Genomic DNA, 10,436 nt, shown 5'->3' with positions numbered 1-10,436 from the left:
GCACGTAAAAAACCTTAAATGAGATTACATACTCGTGAAAAAAATTAAAAAAAAAGGTAGTAACCCATTGCCGCCCGTTCGTTCCCCGTAGCTTTGACATGTACACACAACAATAGAAAACTATATGAATGCAATCGGCGCGTAGTAATTGTGTACGATGAATGGGAGATCCGGATTGTTGATATGAGGCTCGTTCGTACCAAAGATCACAACAAAAATATATTTCAAAATATATGGAGCACAAAAAATATTGACACATTAAAAAAAAATTAATTTAAAATAAAAAAAGTTTTAAACATATATTTTTATATTCAAAACCAAAAAATTAATGATTACAAGTTTTCTTGATAATAATGTAACGTAAGAGGTCATGTGCGTGTTGTTGTTGTCGCTGATTGAACCTTACGTGTATAATGTACGATGTACTGCTGAACCGTTAGTCCGCGACCGCGCTCAAAAACCACACACACGGCTACGATTTGCTGTTCATCATTTCAAACGCTCTTTCGTGATGATCTCTGACCGGGAGTCAAACATCTCGACGTACGAACCATCTGATATTTTCAGAAATGGCTAGCAAACGGCCCCTAAGAAAAAGAGGAACTGCTCCTTTGGGATTCTTCGAGGAAGGTTGGTCAACGTAACTTTCAATACATTATTAGTAGACCTAATCTTAGCTAAAATAATTACCGTGATTACCAGCGAGATTTGCATTGAATTGTCCCGACCGACCCGGGGCCGGCAGCGGCCCTGCCCCTGCTGTGCAAATTTCGCATGATCGTATCAAGTGGGGATAACCAGTCCAGAAGACTGTTCTGTATCTGAAAGTGTGACTGAGTCAGTGAGTGTGAGAGTATGACATGAGAGCTCAAGAGTTTGGAATGAGTTGTTCTAACTCAGCTACTGTATATGTACTGAACTGTTAGTGTTACTGTGTCACGTAAATTCTACAAGTTATCTACGACTACGCAGATTCTATACACAACCCAGTCACTGTAGACAGTGTGTAGATCTAGTATGGTTGGGGCACCACCTATCGGCAGGGCACCTTCCCATCGCACCCTGCGTATCATGGCTGTTTGCGTATAGTCACTATAGAACGAAAAGGTACGCGCGGGATTAAGTGTCATGAGCTATAAAAACAATAAAAACGAAGAAACGAAAATCAAACTCAAACAAACCAAGCTAAAAATTACACATCCGCTCAGTAACGACGCATGGCTGTGAAATTCACGTGTATTACCTATGGCCTGTAAAATTCACGTGTATTACCTATGCTGTGAAATTCACGTGTAAACTTTTATACCTATGCCTATGGAGGTTAGGGGGTGCCGATCGCAAGGTTCCCTTTTTAGCTGCGCGAAGAAAACGAAACGCACGCGCTAAAATTGCGCTATTTATTTTAAAACGGAGATTCATAATCAACGAGACGGTCACGACATTCAAAACTGCAGTATTTATGGCATATTTGAGGTAAGAATTAGGCGGATTTGTGTTAATTTTAGAATAAACAAGCTACAAATCCTTAGGGTGACGATACGTGGTACCCCCAACCCTACTAGTAGCGACAGGCTATAATTTATTCGCACAGCGTACTCTAACAGCGTCTGGTCGGGCTAACAAGACGGTAGTCGGTAGTTCTAACAGTTAGGCGTAATCCCTAACAATGTTAGTAGGCATAGGCCTTACATATTTACATATCGACAGAAAGTATACTTTTTGTGATATTTTGAGGTCTGAAATGCAATTCTACCGCTGTGTGCTTCCTTTTAAAATGAAGAAAATGAAAGGAAGGTAGGGTTTGCTCCATAGGCTCACGTGTTTAAGAAGCTTGCGGTATTATTACTAAATTGGCTGCCATTGGGCTCCATGTTGGGCTCCCGCTCCATGCCGTACTATAGTCGCGCGGCCGTAATAAGGCAAAACAACGTAACTCAGAATATCATGTTCTGAGAAAAACGAGTTTGAAAATTCAATTGGTTCCCATTTTTCCGTCATACGAGTAAAACACTTTTGAAGCAGCGAAGTTTCTGAGGCATTAATAAAGAATATCTCGGGAAAATTTCAGTAAAATAGGACTTCCCGTTTTAGAGTAATTGCCATGTTTAGAATAGATACAGCACTTTACCTAATCACAGCACTGTGCTGATGAGTAATTCTAGTTTGCCAAAAGAGCGTATCCTCACTTACGTTGTGCGAGAATCCTCACGCGGCAACATATCAATTAGGCAAAAGAACGTATCCTGACTTACGGCGCGTAAGCATTCTCCCGCGAAGCCACTTCAGTATGCCAAAAGAACGTATCTTGACTTACAAATATCTGCGCCTCAAGCCTTTCATCAATGTAATTAGGCAGAATGACGTATCTCGACTCAATGGCAACAATCTCTATCATTTATTTACTTTGACAATTTGGTTAACTGGATGATAAAAGTCCCGTTATATGTTTTTAAATATATATTAAGAATAGTAAAACACAGTAGCTTGCAAAATTATCGATGCAATTGAACATTTTCATTTTTTTTTTCTGGAAACTTACCGAGTATATACTAAAATGTAATTAGTTGTTATCTACCAATTACCGCAAATTTTTGTTTTACTTCATTTGCATATACAGTTTATAGTTTATTGAGATGTCCATTCTTTTTTATTATCTTTAAGTGTATTTTTTTTTATCCCTTGAAGTAAGATTTTTCATTGGGAACATAATTATATTTGGTTTATTATTCATGTTGATTTAACAAAAACATGGATTTGGATTAATATTCACAACTAAACTACGAGTTTGGGTAAAGTCAGTACAATGGATTTCATTACATTTCTTATGCCATGTGATACAATTAAGATGAACTTGAAATATGTATAATTTTTAGCATGACAATGCATGAGTGGCAACTATTATGACTGTATGAGAAGTGGCAAAAAAAAATAAAATGGGTATAAAAAAGAATTTTATGGACATCTGTACATACACTTCGTTTCAAAGACACATACACGCATTTAATGTGTTAATATTGAGACTCCTATTTTAATTTTCTTGTATTCATTTAACGATTTCCATTGAGATGAAAGGAGTTGAACAGAAAGAATAAGATTGTGTACTTTGTTTATCGCTATAAGTTGTTAATGTTTGGCTGATTGCATGAATTGTATTCGTAAGGTTAAAACTTCTAATGATAATATGACTCAATTCTTTGAACAACAACAATAATAACAATGATTTATCAGGTAATTATGAATCCAGGTTCTAATGTTGTTAGGTGTAACTTGACCACACACACACACACACACACACACACCGCAGACTTGTCAGAGGTGCAAACATTCTCTCAGTAGAATAACTTTGAGATAGACATGACAGAAACGTAGATGCAGAGACTAATTTACATCTTCTGAAAGGTTTATAGGGAAAAATGTGTGTACATCTTTTTCTCAAAGACAACATCATTACATAAATCATTCGAGTATTTGCAAGTCTTAAAAATATGAAATAGATATCTACGCTTTCTTTTTACAATTATAGAGAGAGTTTGTTATGCCATTATGCTTTTATCACATTGAAAGCAAATCAGCAGTAACTAAACATTGTCATGTTGGTAAATAAGAAATAGAAAAAAATGTAATTTACTTCCCGAGTAAAGTAGCTTACATACGTACCACAGTTGAACAAAACCTTGGGAACAAAATTTTCAGTTTCAATAGGACAGAACATAATTGTGTGTGTTTTTTTTTTTTTTTTCTGGAGATTAGCTATACTATTACCATATCAGACCTTCGCATCAATTTTTACCTTGGAAGATCAGAACATCTACAAATTACAAATTATAAATAGCACACGTAACATTTTTAATCCTTACTGTTGTTGAAGAGTAGTAAGAAGTAAATCCTTGGGTAAAGAACAATTGAGTATATGAATATAAGAACGACCCAAGTCCATGGATGACCATTTCAAGTAAACTTAAAAAAACTTCATATTTTTTTTTTATTTGTCCAATAATATTCTATTTAACTGTGATGGGAAGGCAACATTCTATATACAATTTAGAACATATGTTATTATGACAATTAACATTTACATTAATTGTGGAGAGGCCATTTTGTGTGATGGACTTGGGTCGTTCTTTGATTCATATGGACTTGGGTCGTTCTTTGATTCATATACATGATATTCTGCTATAGAGATGAGAGGACGAGAGAGGGCGCTATAATATGAATGTAAGTACGACCCAAGTCCTTCATGTTTACATTCATATAAGATTTAACTCATTTATTTCACGCACTTCCGGGGGTAATTAGGATTTATCATTTATACACAAGATGAGTCCATGCATAAGCTACAATTTCCCATGTCAAACTAAATTTGGCCAAAAATTGGACTTGGGTCGTTCTTATATTCATATACTCAATTATTAGGCAGCTGAAACGAAGGGAAAATTTGCAACAGTATTCACTTTAAACATATTTCAATAAACGTCTTATCACAACAGTGATTTGCTGTGCTGCAATACATCTGCGTTGTCTGAGAGCTCCCGGAAGGATTAGGCCCAAAATAAATCAAAATTATGCAGGAAATAAGTTTTCTATTACCCTGGTTTTCTGAAATATGTTGACATGTTTCAATCGACATGATACTGATTTTGATGAAAAGCATTTACAACAATATTTGATATGAACAAGTGATAGTTTTACCTAAGTTGATAGTCATCATTTCAAAGGGCAATGAGCCCTCATCATATTTTTTTTTCGAAGTATACTCTTAAGTTTCAAATCAATGTAAAAAAATATTTCTTGTGCCTTCATAACGTGAGAATAGTCATTAACACTTCACAGTTGAGTTTTGCGAGTTCTTAATTTAACTGTGAAAAATTTACCTGATCCTATATAAACAATCCGAGTGTTATTATTTTTCTTCGAGAGTTGACTGATCTAGTGCACATTCCACTCCATCTTTCATGAGATTCTGACGGGCGTGCACAGCTGTTCTGAAATTTGTCCAGTTGCTCTTTTCTCTGCTTTTGAACTGCTCGGTAGACCACTGCAGGAAAATGTCAAAGAAACGGAAGAGAATAATTAACACAAAATAAGGCACTCTGCATTTTCCATAAAAGACAGCTAGTGAATTTCAACTCTGTTTTAGTTATATTATGTGATTAAATTCTTCATTAGACATGCTTGTGTGTAACAAATCCTCTCTCACAGACCCCCCCCCCTCCAAAAAAAAAGCAAAGAAAATGATAATGAGTATTTATGAAACACACTCACAATATCTATTCTTCAACATCATACAAACAACCCCTTGAGGATGTACAAGGCTGTGTGTTTGTTTTGAGAGAGGTGATTATTTCATCAGTTTTCATTCAATATTATTATTTTTTTATCGCTAAGGAATGAACTGCGAAATGTGGTATTCTCAAATCATCAGAAAGTCATCATCATGGATTCTGCCTTCTTTTCTTCTTTTTTTTAAATAATTTTTCCAAATGCCGGCTTGTGTCGCAGTGATAATGACAAAGGTTGGGTTCATTTCTTCCCCCCTCTTCTACTTTTTTTTTTTGTATGAATTAATAGGTGATTATTCAACTTGTACCTTTTATTGTACTTGATACACTGCATTCCTTTTCTGTGCTGGTTTAGGCTGGCGGTTGGTGTGGACACTGAAAAGAGAGACAAGGAAATATGTATTTCAACAGGAATGTTAATATTATCTAAAGTAGACGATTGGGTCTTAATATTTGAACTTTCCATAGTATTTAAAACCAACTAACTTAAGAATAAGTGTTTGAATTCCATGAGCTTTTGCCCTCAACATTTTTTATGGGGGTTGGGTGGAACTTATAGCATGTATAGGATCTACCATGGCTACAATGCATTAATTTTTGTATCGAAATGAAAAAAAAAATGTTTTAAAGAATATGTACAGCTGACTAAAGTTGCACAAAGAATAAAAATAAATAAATCAGGCCTCCATAGTGAGCAGGTACAGAGTACCATTAAATATGACTTTATTTTTTAGGCTAATTTTAAGTGGGTAGATTCCTGTATGTATGAAAACACCACAATCACATTCCTCATCCTTTCAAGGAATAACAAACAAGATCTAAGACTAATTGTGTTTAACCAAAGATGTATACCAAACATTATTTTTTGTCCTTACTTTTCTTGCCAAAGTAATGATGTTAATGACATTAGAACATATCGTCTGCCATCAGTTCATGTTGCCACTGAAGACTAAATGGAATTCATCAGTATCAAGCTTTATTGTCACTAGCTTGAAGTCGAGTCTACTGTTTACTATAAAGCTGTTACTTTTTTAATACTTTTGGACGAAAACTGAATTTGAGGTAGACGACGTCAAGTCGGATGATGTCGATGATTATAACAATATATTGGGGTCCACTTACCAGTAATTTATTTGCGCATAGGTAAATTTCTTAAAGAGTCACTACTTGATCTACTAGACCACTAGTATAATCCTTATTACATTAGTAGAACCACAACCCCAACCACACAAATGAGCCACGTTTTGCCTAGCTCACCGAAAGGAAAGCTGGCATACTCATAGCTCTAAGTTTGCTCTTTATTTTCATAGCTTGCTGTGTTTTTGCTTATTTTTTTACTCATCGTTTTCTTAAATGTTAGTGAAAAGTATTATCGAAAGTACTGGACCCTACACTAGCATAGCGTACTGTCATCCACTCTGTACAGCCCAATCGCCGTACATCGCACGGCGTCTGGTCGGGCTAGATCAAACTTAGACCTGACAAAAAAATAAATAAAACTTACCGGTGTTACCGCTGATTTTCTTTGTGGTGGCATTAACTGGTAAGGAGAATGTCCATTCCATGGCTGCAAAACAGAACAATGGGCATGACTTCATGGTTCACACTGCAGCAAAGCTTGCCTGCCAGTCAACCAGAGAGTACTCTGCTGCACCCAGCTGCTGCCAGCTGTTGTCGCAACCGGCGCGGCAGCAGCGGCGGCACTACTACATTCACTGCCGCGGCTGAAATGGATCTGCAGCACGTAGCCGCAGGTATTACACATAGAGTTATGCAGCGTAGCGTGTGTTGTGATGGCCACGATGTTGATACGTTGTTTTGCCGTGCTGACTGTAGCGCGCATGGCCCTGATTTTATACAGCAAAGCGCTGTATGATGACATACGTTCTTTTGGCGTCGCAATTTCTTTCTTTTTTCTTGAGAAACCACCATGAAAAAACAGTGTATGTAAAGATACGTTCATTTGCCGTAACAGCGAAAATGCTTTATTTGTCATTTCTATACGTATCTCAGGTTACGTTGTTTTGCCTAGCTGAAAACGGCAAAGTTGTGAAAAAGGTGTGTGAGATACGCTTTTTATCTCTGAAATGGTAAACATTTGAGAATTGAGACATTCACCATTAAACAGAGCGCATTTTATTTAGGAGCCATATGCTCATAACTCAAAATGCCCAAATTTTGAGTTACGTTCTTTTGCCTTATCACGGCCGCGCGAGAGTACGCCCTCTTAGCTTCTATACTCTTTGATTGTGTCTCAGCACTAACTTAAGCACTGGCAGCCACTGGCACTGGCGATAAAACTGAAGTGAACTTGAAGTCCGTAGGTGCTGGTAGGATGACCTCAAAAATATGTCATAAATTTCTGGTTGCTGGTGCTGGGCAAACTTGTGAAAGATTCGTCTGTCTGAAGGAGGAGTCTTTTATTTTTTTTTTTTGACGTTACTTATGGCTCTCTACCTCCGGACTATGTCTATAGGAGGGGATCCGTAAAGCCAGATGCAGTTTCTGCTCTGTGGAACATATCCCCGTTGACGAGATACAGACCAATCTTTCGGTCAAGTGCTGGGCTTGGTGTTGAAATCAAAGAATGTCGTCTGCTGAACCTAGCTCCGCCATTTCGTAGTGTAAGAGTTAGGCCTGTAGCATGTACATTTTATGCTAATGCAATGGTCACCCACGCCACGAAACGTAGGCCCTACACGAGCATGTGGCTTCATAAATCTGAGCCTGGCAGCATAAAATTAAATATTAAGTTGTGTTTTGAAGAATGGTTGAAATTTGGGGCATTTTAGTCTGTCTTCCTCACTTTGTGTCTAAAAACTAAGCAGTCCTGCATCTTTTAATATTCGAGTGTAATCATGCGCCATCACTTTTCGTCGTGCGATTCTCACGGACCTTGCGATGCTGCGATTCCAACACCTATTGCTGGGGATCAATAACTTTGATAAGTATCGCTTAGTTAATCCGACCGTCGGTGTTGGAGCTCAGTTTAAGTCAGTCATTTGGGAGCTAGCACTAGCACTGATCTCGAAATCCCCCAATGGCAAAGGATGCTGTATTTTGTAATTTGTATGTTATACCAGTATATCATTCACCTAACGGATTGTTGTGTGATTTTTCTGGCTAACCTTATTTTTCTTCTCTCAATCATTAATAGGTGTATTATTGTTATGTTGTGTGTTTTTTTTTTCCTCACCAGAATCAAAGATTGACTGTGCAAGTGGCTGATGTGAGAAGGTGTTTCCATAGAAGACTTGCAGTCCATAGAAGACTTGAGGTCCATCCATGACCATTGATCGTGCTGTCCACTAGCTTGCTCCTTTCATGGGTACAAGTACATGATACACATGCAGCGCTGATTTACATCAATATGTGTACATGGCATCCTCCTGGCTGAATTCTGGTGCAAAGAAGTGGATCATCTGATGTCATGTTTTTTCCCGTTTGACCATGTCATCAAGGAGAAGGTATTCCTTTTTCTTTGTTTCTTTATTTCAACCCAGTATGGTTCACTAGGAATTTGAGCATATCGCTGTAACATACCCAAATTCTTGTGCAACATCCTCAAAAACCAGCAGCATGCTATGCGACATTGTAGAATATTTGGGAGTCTTTTATTCCAGCAGTCATTTTGGAGCTAGCACAAGCACCAAACTTTAAATCATCCAATGCTGTATTTTGTATGTTACATCATTTTCCTGTGTGATTTTTCTGCCTAACCTTATTTCACTTCTCTCAATCATCACTATTATCGTTATGTTGTGTTATTTTTTTTTCCTCATCAGAATCAATGATTGATTGTGCCAGTGGCTGACACGAGAAGGTTTCTCCATAGAAGACTTGAAGTCCACCCATGACCATCGATCAGGCTGTCCCCTAGCTAGCTCCTTTCATGGGTACAAGTACATGCAGTGCTGATACGTGTATGGCATCCTCCTGGCTGAATTCTGGTGCAGAGAAGTCATCTACTGATGTCATACTTTCTCCCGCTTTTCCATGTCATCAAGAATAAGATACTCCTCTTTCTTTCTTTCTTTGTTTCTTTTTTTCAACCCATTATTAGTGTGGTTCATGAGGAATTTGAGCATTACACTGCAGCATACCCAAATTCTTGTGCAACATCCTCAAATACCAGCAGCATGCTATGCATCATCCTAAAATATTGGCAACCTGCTTAAAATAGAATGTGATCAATTTTTGAAAAGCATCACATTACTCTAGGCAATTTGTGCACAATACATGATATGGAATGTTGAACGTAATGGCTTCACCTGTATGTGGCACTTAGGGGTTAAAATGATTGTAAAAGTACACTGTATTTTAAACAGTATCTCTCCAGCACATGAGAGTGATGAAATGATGGCTAGGTGTACCACATCAATCTAATCCCATTCTTCTTATATTTTTTGCAAGGTAGCTATTCTGAGCAAGAATTTTGTGTGTTGAGTATTTGAAGTAGAGTTTAACACGTACTACATGTTATTATTATTTTTAAAAAAATAATAGCGTAATGAATAAATTCTCAGTTCGTTGCAGGAGTGATCTTCTCCAAGAAAATTCTCACGGCTCACGGTTGCAAAAGAAGGACATCTCAAAGCTCCACAATGACAAAGGGCACACTAACCAAGCTATATCAGGACCTAGTTCCTGCAAAGCCTCATCCAGAAGTTGCACCAAAGCTTACTGCTGGATAGTCTTGGACAGTAGAAGTACAAGGACAGTTTTCAAAGCATGTGAAGTGTGCATGTATGCTCTCATGTCAGGACTGTTGGTTGCTAGATATATATATATTTTTTTTTTTGATGCTGTTTTGTTCTGTTGTCCAGTGCTCCTGGTGTCACTTAAGTCCAAATTTGCATTATCTATACAAAGCTACAAATGATCATGTACATCAAACATGCACTAATATATGTACACTGTATTTAATTATCCAACTAATTCTTTGCAGGTGATATTGTTATAGTTTTAAATCATGTGACTGGCAATAAGCCATACCTACGTACAGTCAAGATGCTGCTCATGAAGCAATAAAAAGCTACTTTTCAAACGTAACAGCAAAGTGAGCAAATGTGCATTCTTATGTCTTATTTGTTGACTGAGGTTCAGTAAGAGTACATTTTCTTCATTGATTTGTTTACATAAACCTACAGTTTTGCA

The 10,436-nt window shown here is 37.3% G+C and overlaps 1 long non-coding RNA gene across 1 annotated transcript; it reads left to right on the top strand.

Moving 5' to 3' along the window:
- The first annotated feature begins 485 nt into the window (after positions 1 to 485).
- LOC140245858 (uncharacterized) lies at positions 486 to 9,280 on the top strand. Its single transcript, XR_011902392.1, has 3 exons — positions 486 to 630; positions 8,479 to 8,746; positions 9,065 to 9,280. It is a non-coding gene; the product is annotated as an uncharacterized lncRNA (long non-coding RNA).
- Positions 9,281 to 10,436: the final 1,156 nt, after the last annotated feature.

The sequence above is a fragment of the Diadema setosum genome, unplaced genomic scaffold (assembly GCF_964275005.1).
Source record: "Diadema setosum unplaced genomic scaffold, eeDiaSeto1 scaffold_45, whole genome shotgun sequence".
NCBI classification, from domain to species: domain Eukaryota; kingdom Metazoa; phylum Echinodermata; class Echinoidea; order Diadematoida; family Diadematidae; genus Diadema; species Diadema setosum.
This window is presented reverse-complemented; position numbering and strand designations above follow the sequence as displayed.